Here is a 23,348-nt window from a genome sequence, read left to right as displayed (position 1 = left end):
CATCACAAAGCCTGGCTATGGGCTTAACCTGCACACTGAGCCTCCCTCCTCTCTGCTCCGCAACTGGCTGCATCAGTTTAGTGATATGTCCTTCCAGAGAGAGGAGAAAGCAGGCCTAGCTCATAATCCACACAACACAGGGATCAACACAAACACTGAACAATGACACTCTTTCATGAATAACAAATGACATTTAAAGACCTAAAGCACTAAGGGAATGATGTTCAGAGATAGGGACTGAAAGATGTAGCAAATTTCTCTAATACCTTGTTATTCACTAGTTGTCCCTCCTTCTAACTCTTCTCTGCTTCTTACTGTGACATTGATCCACCACCAACACCTTGTGAAATTCACAGCATGAATGAGACAGGGGGCTTTCCCGGGTCTCACACACACACACACACACACACACACACACACACACACACACACACACACACACACACACACACACACACACACACACACACACACACACACACACACACACACGACTGGGGAAAGCTATTTAGATACAATTCTCAGCTTGTTCAGAAACTTTAGACAAAGTACCACAACAGTAAACCAGCAATCTAAAATGTCCTCTATAAAATCTTGCAATTCATGTCCAATTGAAATCAAACCACAAATCATGCACACAAAAAAAATCTATGTTATCCCAGTGAAATGAAATGTTCAGCAAATGTTAGAAATTAAACGTACATCTTAATAAAAAATAAATGAATCAAACTGATAAAAAAGAATAAGAATTCAATAATCCTTTTACAGAAGTCTTCTTTGTGGAGCCTGTCCTGATGGATATGGATGTGTTGCATGTAGTCCTGCTGTAGTGAGACAGAGAGGGTCACTAGGACCATAACTAACCATTACTAAACCATATGTCATATTATCAAGTTAATAACATGACACCCCAGGGACCTACACTCCTCCCATGAGCACACACAGGCCCTACAGAGTATCTAGCGCACGCATATAACACTGTGTAAGGATGTACATATTCCATACAAATATATGCTTCACCTCATTCACATGTTATATTGTCAGTAGTGAAGATATGATAGAAACAGAACCTGTCACATTGTTCAGTATGGATGAGAATAGCCTTAACAGGTGTGAACATGCAGAGGACAAAGTGTTGACAGTTGGCAGGTTTAGTATTATGAAGAACTAAAAATAAAACTTGTAATAAAAGTTTTTTTTGAAAGGTGACAAGAATATTGATGGTGGGTAAACTGATCACCGGTTGCAGTGAAGAAAGTAACGCTCCCCATTCTTTCCACTGTTAGGCAAAACAAAACATGGTTAAACTGTTAGGCAAAACAAAACATGGTTAAACTGTTAGGCAAAACAAAAGGTGGTTAAACTGTTAGGCAAAACAAAACATGGTTAAACTGTTAGGCAAAACAAAACATGGTTAAACTGTTAGGCAAAACAAAATATGGTTAAACTGTTAGGCAAAACAAAAGGTGGTTAAACTGTTAGGCAAAACAAAAGGTGGTTAAACTGTTAGGCAAAACAAAACATGGTTAAACTGTTAGGCAAAACAAAACATGGTTAAACTGTTAGGCAAAACAAAAGGTGGTTAAACTGTTAGGCAAAACAAAAGGTGGTTAAACTGTTAGGCAAAACAAAACATGGTTAAACTGTTAGGCAAAACAAAACATGGTTAAACTGTTAGGCAAAACAAAACATGGTTAAACTGTTAGGCAAAACAAAACATGGTTAAACTGTTATGGTTAAAACAAAACATGGTTAAACTGTTAGGCAAAAAAAACAGGCAAAACAAAACATGGTTAAACTGTTAGTGGTTAAACTGTTAGGCAAAACAAAAGATGGTTAAACTGTTAGGCAAAACAAAACATGGTTAAACTGTTAGGCAAAACAAAACATGGTTAAACTGTTAGGCAAAAAAAATGGTTAAACTGTTAGGCAAAACAAAACATGGTTAAACTGTTAGGCAAAACAAAAGATGGTTAAACTGTTAGGCAAAACAAAAGGTGGTTAAACTGTTAGGCAAAACAAAACATGGTTAAACTGTTAGGCAAAACAAAACATGGTTAAACTGTTAGGCAAAACAAAACATGGTTAAACTGTTAGGCAAAACAAAAGATGGTTAAACTGTTAGGCAAAACAAAAGGTGGTTAAACTGTTAGGCAAAACAAAAGGTGGTTAAACTGTTAGGCAAAACAAAAGGTGGTTAAACTGTTAGGCAAAACAAAAGGTGGTTAAACTGTTAGGCAAAACAAAATATGGTTAAACTGTTAGGCAAAACAAAAGGTGGTTAAACTGTTAGGCAAAACAAAAGGTGGTTAAACTGTTAGGCAAAACAAAACATGGTTAAACTGTTAGGCAAAACAAAAGGATGGTTAAACTGTTAGGCAAAACAAAAGGTGGTTAAACTGTTAGGCAAAACAAAACATGGTTAAACTGTTAGGCAAAACAAAACATGGTTAAACTGTTAGGCAAAACAAAACATGGTTAAACTGTTAGGCAAAACAAAACATGGTTAAACTGTTAGGCAAAACAAAACATGGTTAAACTGTTAGGCAAAACATGGTTAAACTGTTAGGCAAAACAAAACATGGTTAAACTGTTAGGCAAAACAAAACATGGTTAAACTGTTAGGCAAAACAAAACATGGTTAAACTGTTAGGCAAAACAAAAGATGGTTAAACTGTTAGGCAAAACAAAAGATGGTTAAACTGTTCGTCAAAACAAAAGGTGGTTAAACTGTTAGGCAAAACAAAATATGGTTAAACTGTTAGGCAAAACAAAATATGGTTAAAAGATGGTTAAACTGTTAGGCAAAACAAAACATGGTTAAACTGTTAGGCAAAACAAAAGGTGGTTAAACTGTTATGGTTAAACTGTTAGGTTAAACTGTTAGGCAAAACAAAACAAAATATGGTTAAACTGTTAGGCAAAACAAAAATGGTTAAACTGTTATGGTTAAACTGTTAGGCAAAACAAAATATGGTTAAACTGTTAGGCAAAACAAAATATGGTTAAACTGTTAGGCAAAACAAAAGATGGTTAAACTGTGTATACCGGCGTTTACCCTCCAGTTTTCCTTTGCTGCTCCCAGTGACTGTAGCTCTTTAAAGGATAGCAGGCATGAGTTTTTACTCACCAAAGTAACAACACAGTGTGGTCAAAGACTTAGTAACTTGGTTGTAGTCACGATCTGTCCTGTGGGTTCCTACCTGTGCTAGACTAGGTGGTGTTGTTCTCTGGCTTACTACATACAGTTGAAGTCGGAGGTTTACATACACCTTAGCCAAATACATTTAAACTCAGTTTCACAATTTCTGACATTTAATCCTAGTAAAGAGTCCCGGTCTTAGGAGAGTTAGGATCACCACTTTATTTTAAGAATGTGAAATGTCAGAATAATAGTAGAGAGAATAATTTATTTCAGCTTTTATTTCTTTCATCACATTTCCAGTGGGTCAGAAGTTTACACACACTCAATTATTATTTGGTAGAATTGCCCTTAAATTGTATAACTTGGGTCAAACGTTTCTGGTAGCCTTCCAAAAGCTTCCCACAATAAGTTGGGTGAATTTTGGCCCATTCCTAATGACAGAGCTGGTGTAACTGAGTCAGGTTTGTAGGCCTCCTTACTCGCACACGCTTTTTCAGTTCTGCCCACACATTTTCAATAGGCTGGAGGTCAGGGCTTTGTGATGGCCACTCCAATACCTTGACTTTGTTGTCAAGCAATTTTGCCACAACTTTGGAAGTATGCTTGGGGTCATTGTCCATTTGGAAGACCCATTTGCGACCAAGCTTTAACTTCCTGACTGATGTCTTGAGATGTTGCCTCAATATATCCACAATTTTCCTTCTCATGATGCCATCTATTTTGTGAAGTGCACCAATCCCTCCTGATGTAAAGCACCCCCATAACATGATGCTACTACCCCCGTGCTTCATGGTTGGGATGGTGTTCTTCGGCTTGCAAGCCTCCACCTTTTTCCTCCAAACATAATGATGGTCATTATGGTCAAACAGTTCTATTTTTGTTTCATCAGACCAGAGGACATTTCTCCAAAAAGTTTGATCTTTGTCCCCATGTGCAGTTGCAAACAGTAGTCTAGCTTTTTTATGGAGGTTTTGGAGCAGTGGCTTCTTCCTTGCTGAGCGGCCTTTCGGTTATGTTGATATAGGACTTGTTTTACTGTGGATATAGATACTTTTGTACCGGTTTCCTCCAGCATCTTCACAAGGTCCTTTGCTGTTGTTCTGGGATTGATTTGCACTTTTTGCACCAAAGTATGTTCATCTCTAAGAGACAGAACACGTCTCCTTCCTGAGTGGTATGACGGCTGCGTGGTCCCATGGTGTTTATACAAGCACACTATTGTTTGTACAGATGAACATGATACCTTCAGGCCAGACTTGTGGAGTTCTACAAAAAAAATTCCTGAGGTCTTGGTTGATTTCTTTTGATTTTCCCATGATGTCAAGCAAAGACGCTCTGAGTTTGAAGGTAGGCCTTGAAATACATCCACAAGTACACCTCCAATTGACTCAAATTATGTCAATTAGCTTACCAGAAGCTTCTAAAGCTATGACAATTTTCTGGAATTTTCCAAGCTGTTTAAAGGCACAGTCAACTTAGTGTATGTAAACTTCTGACCCATTGCAATTGTGATACAGTGAATTATGAGTCTGTAAACAATTGTTGGAAAAATGACTTGTGTCATGCACAAAGTAGATGTCCTAACAGACTTGCCAAAACTATAGTTTGTTAACAAGATATTTGTGGAGTGGTTGAAAAACGAGTTTTAAAGACTGCAATCTAAGTGCATGTAAACCTCCGACTTCAGCTGTAGCTATGTCAACTGTGATAGTTGGCCAACTAGGCTAGTTGGCTGGCTAGGGTAGCTAGCAGGCTAAAATAACTAAGTTTAGCTGGCTGGCTGGCTGGCTTGCTAAGAAAACTGCATATACTGGTAGCATTATTTTGTTTTAACTGGGTAGATGGTGTTATGTATTTCCAAAACGTTGGTTTATGTTAATGTAGTGGTAAGCAACTAGCTGACTCATGCAGTGCGAAAGTAACGCTAGCAGGCTGTTAGGACTAATGTTACCAGGCTAGTTGGCTAGCCACCATGCAAGCTGATTTGAAACAAGAAACTCATAAAGTATTCACTAGTAAGTTGGCTTACAATTTGATTGAAAACAGTGAAATAAGTGCTAATAAGTGAAAAAGCATTAGTACTAATAAGTGCAAATGATTTAGTTTAATTTGATGTTATACACTTGAAGTTATTTCTGTTGGACTTTACATTACAGGGAATAGACTGGCTTGCCAGGTCCTCCATATTATGTCACGACCAGCAAAAACATTTTCCCGTCATGACTACGGCATTCTTCGGGTTTTATGTAATAACTAGAAAAATAGAAAAGTGAGGTGTAACTTCGCATTGGGACTTTTGATGGATATACTATGTTACATATAGTATGCAAATCCATGTTACATGTGGTTATGTTTATGCTACCTACAATTTAAAGACAAGCAATACAGTGGAGCCTTGGCCTGTAATTACAGTAACTGTGTAGAGTTAGCTAGTTGAATGGAGGATAATGAAGGCTAGAGCAAAGGGCTATTAATGGGGATGGATGGGATGCTTGAGTCAGGGTCGCAGTCACTACAGGATCAATGGTACACATACAGGTGGAACGGAGGGCTAGAGAACACTACCTTTACACACAGAGAGAGAGAGAGAGAGAGAGGGGGGGGGAGAGAGAGAGGGGGGGAGAGAGACAGTGACCATTCATTTCCATTACTGCAATTAAAGACACAATAGGGGTTCTTACTAGTTTTTAAATTACAAAGGAGGTAAGGGAGAAAAGAAGACTAATGCTGTGAATACAGAACAGTGATCACATTAATGAGACGCACCACAGTCCTGTATCACCTTCCAGCAATATTACCAGCGCCTATTCAGGCCTGTTCACAAAACCATACCACATTAGATTTCATGCATAAATGGCCTCATATATGTACATTCCCCATGCATTAATAGCTAAATTAACACAGTAAAATGGAAACATGTAATTTAAATAATAGCCCACTAATGTTATAGTGAAAAATAAATGTCAACGTATTGCCTGTTGAAACAATTCCCTTGACCAAATGAATGGACACTATTGACGCAATTAAAATTCCCACTGTGTCTAGTCAATTGGCATAAGCACATTTCACACATAGGCCATGGGGATGTCAAGAGAGCTCGCTACTGGTGGCAATTACTATTGGCATACTATTCATTGTAGCAGATGAATGAATATACAGTACACTGGGAGAAAAGTGGAGGATAAAGACACATGTAAATGTGTGTTCATTAGGCATTGACACTTCAGAAAAAACATTGAACTGTAGACAATATTAGTAATAATAATAATAATATCAATGGGTTAATTTGTTTAGAATTGTGTCTGATACTTTTTGATCATTTGAACTGGAAAACTAAAACCCCCGTCACTGAGGAAAATAAACTAGAGACAGGGCACAATGCATCACAGGTAATCAGGATCAATGGACCCACAGCGAAACCTATAGTTAAAATATCAAAGTGTGTTTTTGATCAATTACATATTCTGTATCTTAAAGTGGCAATCTGCAGTTCGAACAATAACAACGAGGCCACCAGCCACTGATTTGGTAAACAGCTGAGGGATGGGGGTAGAGAAATGTAACCACTCAAATTCATAGATAGAACTATGGACTGACCATTCATGATATCAAAATGATAGTTTTAACCATGTTTTGAGGCTATACAATGTTTGTTTACATTTAAATAGTTTTACAAACCAAAAACAAATAAAACAGGCTTATATTTTGGGTTCTGATGGGGTACAACAGTTAAACTAAGCTCATTAAGCATTCATAAGTTATATTCATCAAGAGGTACTGGGTGTATATATCAATAATTCATAGGTCCAAAAATGGATGTACCAATCACAGATTGCCCCTTTAAGAGATACAAAAGGACCAACATGTGTAAAGTTCAGTGTACTATTCTGATCGCCACATTCCATCTAAAAGAGCTTCTGTGCCCTCTTGTGGAGAAACAAAACAAACACCATCTCACTCACTGGAAAGTGTCTTGGCAAAGGACTATAAACTAAATCAGCTTTATCCAGTTGAAAACAGGTATTTTGTGACAGTAGGCCTATATGTTTTTGCATTTGACTAGTCCATTCTTACGTGGTAAAAGTTGTTTCCCTCGAATGACTTCAAAGTGATAGCCAGAGATTTGTATTTTGTTCTACACTATGTTTCCTTGTTCTTTTGCTCCGTCTTAAGAACAATGGGTACAAACTTGTACAGTGGTGCAGAACCCCTGGCCCAAAGTAATATATATATATATATATTAAAATGTCATTAAGGGTGGGAAGCTAAGTGCTGAGAAAGTCTGCAACCTCTCCTGTTCAGTCAGTCTGAAGTCTTGACCATTCTAAATCTGAAAACAACAACACTGTTTCACAACCATCTCTAGTGATATACTCACTCAATTTGCAAAGCCAGAACTTTAGGAAGAGGAATGATTTGAATATAAAGACAATTAACTATTTTATGTTTGTTTAATTTCCCTTGCGCTGCCGTTATCTCCCTGCAACTGAAACGGTGACTGTGGATGAATAGCTTCTACTTGTGCTAATTTACACAGAGATGAAGAGGAAATGCATTTGTTTCCAGGGCCATTATACAGTGAGCCATGCAATTGCTCGCCACAAATGGCCGTCATTCATTACAGTTAACAATGACATCCAATTCAGCTCAGTTAATGAACTTCAATACAATCATGTTGGGTAATCATGTTGGGAATGATTTGTTCAGTGTAAGTGTATCATTTTGGAGGTTAATGTTGATGAATGCCTGGTTTTAAAGAGATACAATTAAGCTTTGGCTTGCAGGGGGAAGACAGATGCACTGTCGGGACTGGACTAAAAAGACTGTGGTGCAATACCCCCGCCTACTGGTGAAATAATGAAGGTGCACTTCCTAACTATCAAGGCATAAATACAGTAAGTTAAGTACACACAGAAACATGTGCACTGCATACACACAGTGCTAAACTCACCGATGCCAGAGTTGCTCCCGGTGATGAGGACCACCCTGTCTGAGAGTTTGCAACCCTGCAGGATCTCCAGGGCTGCTGTGTTACTGTCGTAATGCTTCAGCTTAACCGGCACATCCTCCATCGTGAATTCCTGCCGTGGGTCAAAGTAGGTATTCCTCTTGTTTATGTGACTGTTAGGGAAGGGGGAAAGGGAGAGGGGAGCATGAAGGAGAGAGAGAACGAGGAGCGTGGAGGAAGTTTCATATTGTATGAACATGCGATAACTATTAAGCTAAGTGGTTGTAAGCATGCTCTGAGAGGTCTCTCTCTACCAAAACAAGGCCTCAGGAACAGTCTCAGGCAGGCAGTGGGGCAGAGATAGGCTGCTCACAGCCATGGGTCAAAAGACTTCACACCAGTTTACACTGCTATTTACCTGCTATTAAATAGGAAATGCACAAACAATTGCTACTTTCTGGTACATTCTTATATGAAGTGGTGCTCATTGGAATGAATCCCAAAGAAACAAACAAGTAATTAGGTTGTCACTGTGTAATTATCATGTTACCTTGTAATTTATTAGCAAATGCCTGGTAAATGTATGTACTGTCAAATAAAGTGCTTGTTTTCATTTTTTACTGCCACCCCTTAGCTTGGTAGTTGTCGTCTGTCTCCTGCTCCCATCCACATGGTAGATCTGTGGGGCAGAAACCCCTCCTGTTAGACTCCTCATCAAGACATTCAGAAGTAAGATTCATACCATTAACTCAATATCTGTTCCCGAGTGCCATCCTAACAGAAGGATAACTCTACAATCGCAGAATGATATTTATCAGTGTTTTAACCTCTCACTATGAACATTCAAGTTCAGCCAGTTCCATAAGAAACTCTGGTGAGTCTTGGGCCCATTAGGTTGGGTCGAGGGATACAAATGTCAGTCCATTTTCCTGCGGATGAGCTGATCCTCATTAACCGGTCAACAAACGGTTCCATTTTTTCCAAACGGTAAAATAACTTGACCAACAGAAAATACTATCAGAGATCTGTATATAGTGACGAGATGCTTATGTTTCCGCCCAAAGAATGTGCGTAGGCCCAAAATAAACTCATAGAAATGCATTGGACTTATTTTGGCGAGTGAAACCTCTGGCTTCGCCTCTTCCTCTCTGATGCTATGCATGCATACAAGGACCGGGCATTTTTCATTAATAAGAGCTTAATGAAAACATGCAACAATAGTAAGCCTATCGTTTTACTGTCAACAGGCTATAATTGAAGATGTAACTCCTGTAACAAAGCCGCTAATAAAATGTCATTTTGAAACATTTGCCCAAATGCAATCGCGGAAAACACGGTTCTAAACCGCGCACCAAACGCGAGCAGTTCCATATGTGACAGATGAAGATCTCCCGTTAAATTTAGAAAGAGGGGGAATCTAATAGCAACTACTATGATCGGTTGCTAATATGACAAGGGTTGTGCCTTTGGCTTCTGGACAACGAAAGAAAGTTCATATGAAAACCAATAGAACAGGAGAGAAATGCTGGTTAATGGCAAGAGGAAGTCTTTATAAAATAATTGCCTCCACGTATCTATGGATGGATTTTCGCAAAGTAAGGCTTTCAGGTTTCAAAAAATTATACTGCCTCAAAATCACATTGCAAAGTGGTGGGTGACGCGCTGATAGTCAACGGTTGGCAGACTATAGCATCCGAATGGGAGGCGCGCTTTACGAGTTGAGAAATAAAAATAACACATTTTTAATCATGGCATTCGAAAATGTTATTTGTTGCACGATGACTGGTCTTACAAAAGCAGGTTTCACTCCAGTAGCCTACATACTTTTTGAGTAGTGACTCTCACGCAGTCTGACAGATGGTAGCACACTATGCTCTGTATGCTGTGCGCTTGATACCTGAAATGCGAGACGATGAACGAAAATACCTACGCGCCAATTTAATTCTACACAATTGTGGAAATTAACCTATAGACCGATAAGCATTAAGGGTCTAATTTATTTCCGGCTGCCGATAGATTAACGGTTAACCCGTAAACATCCTTAGTTGGGTCCAATGTGCACAAGTAATGACAATTACACACACGCTTGCAAAAAGGCCTATTGGATGGGGGAAGTTGGGATGTACAGTAAGAGGTGGGTGGGAATATGAGACAAGTTGGGAATGGGGTCAGACTGGACAGTTACTCAAAACCTCCAGCACAGAGCCTCTTCTCCCCTGTTTTGGGATGATCCCACAGTCTTCATTTCCTAATGACTGTAGAGAGGGAAACATATAGGGGGGTGTCCATCGAACTAGCTAACTGTTGCTGTTAATAACTGAGAGGGAGACATGTAGAGGGGGGGTCCATCAAACTAGCTAACTGTTGCTGTTAGTAACTGAGAGGGTGACATGTATAGGGGGGGTCCATCAAACTAGCTAACTGTTGCTGTTAGTAACTGAGAGGGTGACATGTATAGGGGGGTCCATCAAACTAGCTTACTGTTGCTGTTAGTAACTGAGAGGGTGACATGTATAGGGGGGTCCATCAAACTAGCTTACTGTTGCTGTTAGTAACTGAGAGGGTGACATGTATAGGGGGGGTCCATCAAACTAGCTTACTGTTGCTGTTAGTAACTGAGAGGGTGACATGTATAGGGGGGGTCCATCAAACTAGCTTACTGTTGCTGTTAGTAACTGAGTGGGTGACATGTATAGGGGGGGTCCATCAAACTAGCTAACTGTTGCAGTTAGTAACTGAGAGGGTGACATGTATAGGGGGGGTCCATCAAACTAGCTTACTGTTGCTGTTAGTAACTGAGAGGGTGACATGTATAGGGGGGGTCCATCAAACTAGCTTACTGTTGCTGTTAGTAACTGAGAGGGTGACATGTATAGGGGGGGTCCATCAAACTAGCTAACTGTTGCAGTTAGTAACTGAGAGGGTGACATGTATAGGGGGGGTCCATCAAACTAGCTTACTGTTGCTGTTAGTAACTGAGAGGGTGACATGTAAAGGGGGGGGTCCATCAAACTAGCTAACTGTTGCTGTTAGTAAATGAGATGGTGACATGTATAGGGGGGGGTCCATCAAACTAGCTAACTGTTGCTGGTAGTAACTGAGAGGGAGACATGTAGAGGGGGGTGACATGTATAGGGGGGGTCCATCAAACTAGCTAACTGTTGCTGGTAGTAACTGAGAGGGAGACATGTATAGGGGGGGTCCATCAAACTAGCTAACTGTTGCTGGTAGTAACTGAGAGGGAGACATGTATAGGGGGGTCCATCAAACTAGCTAACTGTTGCTGGTAGTAACTGAGAGGGAGACATGTATAGGGGGTCCATCAAACTAGCTAACTGTTGCTGGTAGTAACTGAGAGGGGGACATGTATAGGGGGGTCCATCAAACTAGCTAACTGTTGCTGGTAGTAACTGAGAGGGAGACATGTATAGGGGGGTCCATCAAACTAGCTAACTGTTGCTGTTAGTAACTGAGAGTGTGACATGTATAGGGGGGTCCATCAAACTAGCTAACTGTTGCTGGTAGTAACTGAGAGGGTGACATGTAGAGGGGGTGACATGTATAGGGGGGTCCATCAAACTAGCTAACTGTTGCTGGTAGTAACTGAGAGGGTGACATGTATAGGGGGGGGGACAATCAAACTAGCTAACTGTTGCTGGTAGTAACTGAGAGGGAGACATGTATAGGGGGGGTCCATCAAACTAGCTAACTGTTGCTGGTAGTAACTGAGAGGGAGACATGTATAGGGGGGTCCATCAAACTAGCTAACTGTTGCTGTTAGTAACTGAGAGGGTGACATGTATAGGGGGGGTCCATCAAACTAGCTAACTGTTGCAGTTAGTAACTGAGAGGGTGACATGTATAGGGGGGGTCCATCAAACTAGCTTACTGTTGCTGTTAGTAACTGAGAGGGTGACATGTATAGGGGGGGTCCATCAAACTAGCTTACTGTTGCTGTTAGTAACTGAGAGGGTGACATGTAAAGGGGGGGTCCATCAAACTAGCTAACTGTTGCAGTTAGTAACTGAGAGGGTGACATGTATAGGGGGTCCATCAAACTAGCTAACTGTTGCTGTTAGTAACTGAGAGGGTGACATGTATAGGGTGGGGTCCATCAAACTAGCTAACTGTTGCTGTTAGTAACTGAGAGGGAGACATGTAGAGCTAACTGTTGCTGGTAGTAACTGGGGGTGACATGTATAGGGGGGTCCATCAAACTAGCTAACTGTTGCTGTTAGTAACTGAGAGGGAGACATGTAGAGGGGGGTGACATGTATAGGGGGGGTCCATCAAACTAGCTAACTGTTGCTGGTAGTAACTGAGAGGGAGACATGTATAGGGGGGGGGGGGACATCAAACTAGCTAACTGTTGCTGTTAGTAACTGAGAGGGTAACATGTATAGGGGGGTCCATCAAACTAGCTAACTGTTGCTGTAGTAACTGAGAGGGAGACATGTAGACTGAGGGGTGACATGTATAGGGGGGTCCATCAAACTAGCTAACTGTTGCTGGTAGTAACTGAGAGGGTGACATGTATAGGGGGGACAATCAAACTAGCTAACTGTTGCTGGTAGTAACTGAGAGGGAGACATGTATAGGGGGTCCATCAAACTAGCTAACTGTTGCTGGTAGTAACTGAGAGAGAGACATGTATAGGGGGGAGAAAGGTAATAGGGGGGGTCCATCAAACTAGCTAACTGTTGCTGGTAGTAACTGAGGGAGACATGTATAGGGGGGAGAAAGGTGTAGGGGGTACATCAAACTAGCTAACTGTTGCTGTTAGTAACTGAGAGGGAGACATGTATAGGGGGGGTCCATCAAACTAGCTAACTGTTGCTGTTAGTAACTGAGAGGGAGACATGTAGAGGGGGGATCCATCAAACTAGCTAACTGTTGCTGTTAGTAACTGAGAGGGTGACATGTATAGGGGGGGTCCATCAAACTAGCTAACTGTTGCTGTTAGTAATTGAGAGGGAGACATGTAGAGGGTGACATGTATAGGGGGGGTCCATCAAAATATCTAACTAATGATCTAACTGTTGCTGTTAGTAACTGAGAGGGAGACATGTAGAGGGGGACATGTATAGGGGGGTCAATCAAACTAGCTAACTGTTGCTGGTAGTAACTGAGAGGGAGACATGTATAGGGGGGGTCCATCAAACTAGCTAACTGTTGCTGTTAGTAACTGAGAGGGTGACATGTATAGGGGGGGGGGGGGGGTCCATCAAACTAGCTAACTGTTGCTTCTAGTAACTGAGAGGGAGACATGTAGAGGGGGTGACATGTATAGGGGGGGTCCATCAAACTAGCTAACTGTTGCTGGTAGTAACTGAGAGGGTGACATGTATAGGGGGGACAATCAAACTAGCTAACTGTTGCTGGTAGTAACTGAGAGGGAGACATGTATAGGGGGGATCCATCAAACTAGCTAACTGTTGCTGGTAGTAACTGAGAGAGAGACATGTATAGGGGGGAGAAAGGTATAGGGGGGTCCATCAAACTAGCTAACTGTTGCTGGTAGTAACTGAGGGAGACATGTATAGGGGGGAGAAAGGTGTAGGGGGTACATCAAACTAGCTAACTGTTGCTGTTAGTAACTGAGAGGGAGACATGTATAGGGGGGGTCCATCAAACTAGCTAACTGTTGCTGTTAGTAACTGAGAGGGAGACATGTAGAGGGGGGTCCATCAAACTAGCTAACTGTTGCTGTTAGTAACTGAGAGGGTGACATGTATAGGGGGGGTCCATCAAACTAGCTAACTGTTGCTGTTAGTAATTGAGAGGGAGACATGTAGAGGGTGACATGTATAGGGGGGGTCCATCAAAATATCTAACTTTTGCTGGTAGTAACTGAGAGGGTGACATGTAGAGGGGAAGGAGGAGGGTCCATCAAATGATCTAACTGTTGCTGTTAGTAACTGAGAGGGAGACATGTAGAGGGGGACATGTATAGGGGGGTCAATCAAACTAGCTAACTGTTGCTGTTAGTAACTGAGAGGGAGACATGTAGAGGGGGACATGTATAGGGGGGTCAATCAAACTAGCTAACTGTTGCTGTTAGTAACTGAGAGGGTGACATGTATAGGGGAAGGGGGGGGGTCCAATTCAATTCAAGGGGCTTTATTGGCAATGGAAACATGTGTTAACATTGCCAAAGCAAGTGAGGTAGCTAATATACAAAAGTGAAATCAACAATAAAAATTAACAGTAAACATTACACATCCAGAAGTTTCAGAACAGTAAAGACATTACAAATGTCATGTTACTTATATATACAGTGTCGCAACGATGTACAAATATCCCACAGTAGTTATTGGGGTCAAATTTGTCTCCACTTTTGTGGATTGGGGTGATCATTCCTTGGTTCCAAATATTGGGGAAGATGCCAGAGCGGAGAATGGTGTTAAAGAGTTTGAGTATAGCCAATTGGAATTTGTTGTCTGTATATTTGATCATTTCATTGAGAATACCTTCAAAACTGCCTTTTTGGGTTGGAGGGTTTTTATTTTGTCCTGTAGCTCATTCAAGGTTCTGGTAGTCTTTAATAATTTATTCTAAGATTTGTATATGTTTTTGCTCTTTATTCTTTGTTATAGAGCCAAAAAGATTGGAGAAGTGGTTTACCCATACATCTCCATTTTGGATAGATAATTCTTCGTGTTGTTGTTTGTTTAGTGTTTTCCAATTTTCCCAGAAGTGGTTAGAGTCTATGGATTCTTCAATTACATTGGAGCTGATTTCTGATGTGCTGTTCCTTCTTTTCCCGTAGTGTATTTCTGTATTGTTTTAGTGATTCACCCTCATGAAGGCGTAGACTCAGGTTTTCTGGGTCTCTGTGTTTTTGGTTGGACAGGTTTCTCAATTTCTTTCTTAGATTTTTGCATTCTTCATCAAACCATTTGTCATTGTTGTTCATTTTCTTTGGTTTTCTATTTGAGATTTTTAGATTTGATAGGGAAGCTGAGAGGTCAAATATACTGTTAAGATGTTCTTCCGCCAAGTTTACACCTCCACTATTACAGTTGGAACGTTTTACCCAGGAAATTGTCTAAAAGGAATTGAATTTGTCCATCAAACTAGCTAACTGTTGCTGTTAGTAACTGAGAGGGAGACATGTATAGAGGAGGGGGGGGGGGGTCCATCAAACTATCTAACTGTTGCTGTTAGTAACTGAGAGAGAGACATGTATAGGGGAAGGGTGGGGGGGGGTCCATCAAACTATCTAACTGTTGCTGTTAGTAACTGAGAGGGAGACATGTATAGGGGGGGTCCATCAAACTAGCTAACTGCTGCTGTTAGTAACTGAGAGGGAGACATGTATAGGGGAAGGGGGGGGGGGGGGTGGTCCATCAAACTATCTAACTGTTGCTGTTAGTAACTGAGAGAGAGACATGTATGCTGGGGAAGGGTGGGGGGTCCATCAAACTATCTAACTGTTGCTGTTAGTAACTGAGAGGGAGACATGTAGAGGGAGGGTCCATCAAACTAGCTAACTGTTGCTGTTAGTAACTGAGAGAGAGACATGTATAGGGGAAGGGTGGGGGGGTCCATCAAACTATCTAACTGTTGCTGTTAGTAACTGAGAGGGAGACATGTAGAGGGAGGGTCCATCAAACTAGCTAACTGTTGCTGTTAGTAACTGAGAGGGAGATGTAGAGGGGGGGGGGGTCCATCAAACTAGCTAACTGTTGCTGTTAGTAACTGAGAGGGAGATGTAGAGGGGGGGGGGTCCATCAAACTAGCTAACTGTTGCTGTTAGTAACTAACTGCATCAAAACAAAGCTTCTCTGCCCTATCTGTCACGTTCTGACCATGGTTCTGTTATTTTATTCTTTGTTTTAGTATGGTCAGGGCGTGAGTTGGGGTGGGCAGTCTATGTTGGTTTTTCTATGTTGGTTTTTGTGTTTGGCCTAGTATGGTTCTCAATCAGAGGCAGGTGTTGTTAGTTGTCTCTGATTGAGAATCATACTTAGGTAGCCTGGGTTTCACTTTTGGTTTGTGGGTGTTTGTTTCCGTGTGAGTGTTTGGGCAACACGGTACTGTTTTGGTTTTTGTTTTGTTCACATCGTTTATTGTTTTGTATTTCAGTGTTCAGTTCGTTTTGAATAAATCATCATGAACACTTACCACGCTGCGCTTTGGTCCGATCCTTCTTCCACCCAAGACAACCGTTACAGAAACACCCACCAAACAAGGACCAAGCAGCTTGGTAATGGGCAGCAGCAGGAGAGGCAGCGATATTTGGAGAACTGGACTTGGGAGGAGATTCTGGACGGCAAAGGACCCTGGGCACAGCCAGGGGAATATCGCCGCCCCAAAGCAGAGCTGGAGGCAGCGAAAGCAGAGAGGCGCCGGTATGAGGAGGCAGCACGGCAGCGCGGCTGGAAGTCCGAGAGGCAGCCCCAAAAATGTATTGGGAGGGAACACGGGGAGTGTGACTAAGTCAGGTAGGAAACCTGAGCCAACTCCCCATGCTTACCGGAGAGCGAGAGGGACCGGACAGGCACCGTGTTATGTGGTGGAGCGCACGGTGTCCCCGGTGCGTGTGCATAGCCCGGTGCGGTACATTCCAGCTCCTCGTATCGGCCGGGCTAGAGTGGGCATCGAGCCAGGTGCCATGAAGCCGGCTCTACGCATCTGGTCTCCAGTGCATCTCCTCAGGCCGGATGACATGGCACCAGCCTTACGCATGGTGTCCCTGGTTCGACAGCACAGCCCAGTGCGGGCTATTCCACCTCTCCGCACTGGCCTGGCTACGGGGAGCATTGAACCAGGCTCGGTGCTCAAGAGCTCCAGTGCGCCTGCACGGTCCGGTCTATCCGGAGCCACCTCCACGCACCAGCCCTCCGGGTGACAGCCCCCCGCACCAGGCGGTCTCTCCATCTTCTCCCTACAGGTGCTCCCGCCTGTCCAGCGCTGCCAGAGCCTTCCTCCTGCCCAGCGCCATCAGAGTCTCCCGTCTGTCCTGAGCCGCCAGAGTCTGCCATCTGTCCTGAGCCGCCAGAGTCTCCCGTCTGTCCTGAGCCGCCAGAGTCTCCCGTCTGTCTTGAGCCGCCAGAGCCACCAGTCTGTCCTGAGCCGCCAGAGCCGCCAGTCTGCCAGGAACCGCCAGTCAGCCAGGAGCCGCCAGTCAGCCACCAGAGCTGCCAGCCAGCCAGGAGCCACCAGAGCCGCCAGCCAGCCAGGAGCCGCCAGAGCCGTCAGCCAGCCAGGAGCCGCCAGAGCCGTCAGCCAGCCAGGAGCCGCCAGAGCCATCCTTCACTCCGGAGCTGCCGGAGTCTCCCGCCTGTCCGGCACTGCCGGAGTCTCCCGTCCGTCCAGCGCTGACGGAATCTCCCGTCCATTCGGGACCTGTGGCGAGGGTCCCCAGTCCGAGGTTGGCGGCGAGGGTCGCAGCTCGTAAAAGGCAATGATGGTGGTTGAGGAGGCGGACAAAAACTGTGGTGAAGTGGGGTCCACGTCCCGCGCCAGAGCTGCCACCGCGGACAGACACCCACCCAGACCCTCCCCTATAGGTTCAGGTTTTGCGACCGGAGTCCGCACCTTTGGGGGTACTGTCACGTTCTGACCAAAGTTCTGTTATTTTATTCTTTGTTTTAGAATGGTCAGGGCATGAGTTGGGGTGGGCAGTCTGTTGGTTTTTCTATGTTGGTTTTTGTGTTCGGTCTAGTATGGTTCTCAATCAGAGGCAGGTGTCGTTAGTTGTCTCTGATTGCGAATCATACTTAGGTAGCCTGGGTTTCACTTTTGGTTTGTGGGTGTTTGTTTCCATGTGAGTGTTTGGGCCACACGGTACTGTTTCGGTATTTGTTTTGTTCACATCGTTTATTGTTTTGTATTTCAGTGTTCTGTTCGTTTTGAATAAATCATCATGAACACTTAACACGCTGCGCTTTGGCCCGATCCTTCTTCCACCCAAGACAACAGTTACACTATTGCTGTGGGCGATATTGAATAGATGTTCAAGGACTGGTTTTTGGCAAGGATAACACTGCCATAAAATCAAGCGGCGCTGGTGGTGGTTGAGACCATAGAAATGAATGGTTCATTGAAACTCTACGCAATAGTTCATTTTCGTTTACTTCGCATAGCAAACCCATCCATCCTTTGAAGATCTCTCTTCCCATCCTGGAGGCAACTCATCTTCGCTGTCTGTATCATCCATGCATACTTCAAAGCTGTCATCGGCCGTATTTCTTACGGATACAGAGCTACAGAAAAATGCCAAATGAAATGCAGAAGTGAAGGAGCGTTGAAAACCGAAATACATGTTATTATAAGCCTGCCTCAGCACTTCCGCATCAATACTGCAAAGTGTTGTTTGGGTAATGAAGTCTTGCAAGAGTAAAGTGAGGGGATTCGATTATCTGCCCCGGGTTACCAATTTGTGAGGAGTTTCTTAAGAGAAGGGTGATTGCATTCGTTTTGTAATTGGCTGCCTCCTAGGGGTGAGCCAGGTGACCCGTTCAAAGCCCACGGGGAAGTCGGCTCAAAACAAAAGTTGATTGTTTTTAAACGTGTGCATGTTTTTCTCTGACAAAACAAACACTGATTTAAAGGGGGTGTGGCAGAGTTTGAAACTCTTTGCTTTTAGGATACAGATAAGTATCCTCAATGAAAGGTGGCTTTCAAGGAGGGGAGGACACTCTTCCATTTGCCTACTGACGAATTGACACACTCATCGGTTTCTGAGTCACAGAGGAGAGAAGATGGTCTTTTGTCAAACGAGACTCTCCCATAACATGCAAAGTTTGAGCTAGTCCAGAAAGTAACGTTGCAGTCTAGCGCAGCGCTGCCCCCTCTCATTGAGTACCTCAAGTTAAAGGCCGACCGGGTTAATGCAGGCTGCCATTAGCAACTAAATTAATTATCCTTATAACTTCTTCTGTGTGAATTTTTTTAAATTCTGAACAATCGGTTCAAAGACATACATCTGGTGTATTAGAAGCAGTTATTGGTACCATGATTGTCTTCTAAAAATGCTTTATAAAAGATTGCAATTTTTCCATTCACTATAATGGGGACACTGCTTTCTGCTAACAAAGCCTGCAGTACCGCGGTTTGCCTTGAACTTCTGTGGCTTCAATGACCCGGGCAGTCGTTCTCTCCCATGCGCTGACCGCCTGTCTTCACGGATCATTTTCAACCTCTCCCTGACCCAGTCTGTAATACCTACATGTTTCAAGCAGACCACCATAGTCCCTGTGCCAAGAACGCCAAGGTAACCTGTGTAAATGACAATTGCCCCGTAGCACCACATCTCTAGCCATGAAACACTTTGAAAGGCTGGTCATGGCTCACATCAACACCACATCCCAAACACACTAGACCCACTCCAATTCGCATACCACTCCAACAGATGCACAAGTGGAGAAAAAGGAACGCCAATGTCAGAATGCTGTTCTTTGACTACAGCTCAGCGTTCAACACCATAGTGCCCTCCAAGCTCAAACATTTTCCACGACTCCAGCCAGCCAAGTCATAACTGTTCTCTCTGCTCCCGCACGACAAACCATACCAATACACCAAGTTTGGAACCGGCAGGACCCTGAACAGCTTCTACCCCCCAAGCCATAAGACTGAAAAATAGTTAGTCCAGGTAGCTATTTGGTTAACTATTTGCATTGACCCTTTTTGCACTAACTATTTTGACTCATCACATACACTGCTGCTACCGTTTACCATCTGTCCATAACAGACTGACCAGGTGAATATAGGTGAATATAAGCTATGATCCCTTATTGATGTCACTTGTTAAATCCACTTCAACCAGTGTAGATGAAGGGAAAGAGACAGGTTAAAGAAGGATTTTTAATCCTCGAAACAACTGAGACATGGGTTGTGTATATACTGTGTGCCATTCAGAGGGTGAATGGGCAAGACAAACAATTTAAGTGCCTTTGAATGGGGTATGGAAGTCGGTGCCAGGCACACCGGTTTGTGTCAGAACTGAAATGCTGCTGGTTTTTTCACACTCAACAGTTTCCCGTGTGTATCAAGAATGGTCCACCACCCAAAGGACATCCAGCCAACTTGACACAGCTGGAGGAAGTATTGGAGTCAACATAGGCCAGCATCCCAGTATAATGCTTTCGACACCTTGAAGAGTCCATTCCCTGACAAATTGAGACTGTTCTGATGGCAAAAGGGGGTGCAACTCAATATTAGGAAGGTGTTCCTGTTTTGTACACTCAGTGTATATAGTCAAGTTATCGTGACTCATTGTGTATCTGTTATTACTTTTAGTATTACGTGTTTTACTTTTCTATTATTTCTCTATTTTCTTTCTGTCTGCATTGTTGGTAAGCACCCATAAGTAAGCATTTCACTGTTAGTCCACACCTGTTGTTTACAAAGCATGTGACATCCTGAAGAGATGCTGGACCTCATCCTCTACATCCTGAAGAGGACTTCCACCGTTTCCCCTCTGTTTAATTCTGCGTGCATCTAAATGTAAGTGCCTTGAGATCTGTGTCATATTATGGGGAGCTAAGTGTTGTGGTTTATTGTGTATAAATACTGTATGTTGTGCTTGTTAGCTAGCTCGTGCTCCCGCTAGCACTCATGCTCATTGTATTTATATTATGTATACAGTTCAACATTACTGTAATGTTTATTTGAGCACATTTGCCTTAGTTTTGTGTGCACAATAGGCTGTTTAGTCTATTGCCATGTGACTAGGTCTATGCCTGCTGTAGTGAATAGCCCTTTCTGTTATATACTTACCTGTGCTTGCTTATACAGCCATGTCATTCATATTATATCAGTCCTCTTTCCTTTCAGAACCATAGTCAATGTCAGTTCTCACTGGACATGATTCTCAGTTATCTGAACCATTAGTGTGTCTTCTTCCATTAAACTCCCCTTAACATCCGCCTTATCCTTGTTCTGTAATGGTTGCTACCGGCCATAAGCCAGCACCCAAGGTTTGTTATTATATTCATGGTCCTACGATTCTCTACAACCCCTATTTTTAATGGTCCTTACAAGCCGTATCCAGTAACTGCTACAGCCCAAGGATGCCAGTTAACAGAGAAGATTCTCCACAAGATGTGGTCCGTCCGTGCCGACCAGCTCACCTCCCACAATATCTCGACAATTACGGCGATGGCTACGAGTCAAGACACAGACTACCACACACATCCACATACCACTCCTACGAGAGAGCGCACCAAGACGGTTTCTTGAGCACTTGAGACAGGATATTCTGCAGTCAAAGTGGCCTTCTTCCCCCTTCAACTACTCATCACCGGCCCAAGTCACCACCCAGGTTGATCAGCAAAATCGATGACAGAGCCTCAGCCTTTTCATTGGTTGCTAATTCACCGGGTTCCCATCTCAGGCTAACCTCGACCAGAGATCGCCAAGATCGATGTTGAATCTCGACCAGAGATCCTCAGGATCAGCATCAAACCTCGACCAGAGATCACAGTGATCAGCGTTGACCTGAGCGTGGATCGCCAGTGACAACCGGAAAGGTCTCACTGCGTTTACACAGCCAGTGTGACAAGATTGAGATCATTGAAGCAGTACGGAAGATGGAAGCTTCCTACAGTTCACACGACCATTGTCGCCAGTACTTACCTGATGGACACTGCCAGTTGTCACCTGACTGTCTCAGCCAGTTCTTCAACAGTTCTCTCCTCTTACAACTGAAAGACATCTTAGATGGGGAGAACAGGGACCTGTGCCACCAAGTTGCCCAAGAAGTTGATGACATCATCCTAGAGATCATCATGCAACAGATACTACACCAGAAGTGCCAGAATGAGGTGCTGTGGTGCCAGCGCGAGCAGCTCATTGACGCCAGATGTCAGAAGATGCTTGAGATGCCCCGCCGTTCCACATCAGCTTCACCATTAGCCACGGTGTCGGATCTGACCCTTGCTGTGGAGTCCCTCACAGTGATGCGACAGCTTTTTCCAGGGCCAGAGGAGCTACCACAGCTCACCCCGGTTGGAGCGCCGTACCACTGTGCTCCAGCCAACCCCAGCCGTGTTATGGCAATGCTGCTCAAGTTAGTAGTGGGGCCTACTACACTGCCATGTAGCTTCAGCTCACCACTCCCACCGCTGTGCTTCAACCCGCTCCTGTCGCAGAGTCTCAACTGGTTCCCACAGTCGTGAGATCACCGTATCCAGTGACAGAGGTTCGGATGGCCCCTGTTCTAGTTAATCCTTAACTCCCTACCTATTCACAAGAAGGAAGATCTACAGCCTTCTCCAGGGATGGAGGAGATACCAGAGTTCACCCTGAGGGAGAACCATACTCCTACTCCAGCTGACATCTCTGAGTGTCAGTTGGTCCATTGCGGGAGGCCTGTCTCCAGTCGCTGAGGTTGCCAAGTCCAGCCCTGCAACTCAGACCTCTCCGACCCCTAACTGGCGGGATCTGCCTAGTCCTACCTTCAACGTCCTGCCTGCTGCTGTTCAAAGATGGCTCCTGCTCCTTCTTGGGAGCCCCCTCCAGTCTCTGCTGCGGTGGCTCGGTCCGTGTCTGCTGTCCAGGCCCCGTCAGTCCCTGCCTGGTGGAACCTGCCGGTCTCAGTTCTGGGGTTCTTGCTAGCTCCAGCCTTGGAAGACCCTCCTGACATCCCTGTAGGGGACCCTTGTGACTGAGGTGTTCCATGTCCTTTTGTAGGAGACATCTCACCTTCTACCCTACTAGGTCCTCAGTCTATAGCCCCAGTAGGTCCAGAGTATATTAGCTCTCATTTCCCTGATCAGGTCTCCAGTTTCCTATCCCAGTTCCTATCTAACATCCCCTAGCTCACAATCTGTAGCCCAGTCAGGCCCCAAGTCACTATCTCTGTCAGGCTCCAAGTCAACAGCTCTGGCACTCTCCTGGATCCAGGGTCCAGCTCTCTCCCGTCTTTGGGTCTTTCAGGTGTGCTGCTGTCACCTGTCCTGAGATCTTCGCCAAACCCAACTCCTGTTTCTGGGGCCTCCTGTTGCCGATGGGGTGGCCTCACCATCTATAGTCCAGAGACCCTCGTTGAGCTTTGCTGCTACAGACCTGTGGTCACTAGTCCTGAGAGCTTCGTGGAAACCTGCAGCCAAACTTCCACCGTCTGCAGAGCTGAGACCTTCATCGAACTCTGCTGCCCGACCTCCTGATCCGGTACCCTCACCTGGTCCCGCTGCCTGGGTCCGTCCTGTGGCCACTGCCCATTGCTGCTTTGTTGCTCCAGCCGCCTAAGTATCCATTCCAATGGGTCTTCGTCGAGCTGCGCTGCAGCCCTGCGGTCTCCAGTCC

The 23,348-nt window shown here is 44.0% G+C and overlaps 1 pseudogene; it reads right to left on the bottom strand.

Moving 5' to 3' along the window:
• LOC135524310 (WW domain-containing oxidoreductase-like) overlaps window positions 1-18,278 on the bottom strand; it is a 240,691-nt pseudogene extending 222,413 nt beyond the window's left edge.
• Window positions 18,279-23,348: the final 5,070 nt, after the last annotated feature.

The sequence above is a fragment of the Oncorhynchus masou genome, chromosome 31, assembly GCF_036934945.1.
Source record: "Oncorhynchus masou masou isolate Uvic2021 chromosome 31, UVic_Omas_1.1, whole genome shotgun sequence".
Lineage (NCBI taxonomy): Eukaryota > Metazoa > Chordata > Actinopteri > Salmoniformes > Salmonidae > Oncorhynchus > Oncorhynchus masou.
The sequence above is the reverse complement of the archived record's forward strand: the minus strand, read 5'-3'. Positions and strand labels throughout refer to the sequence as shown.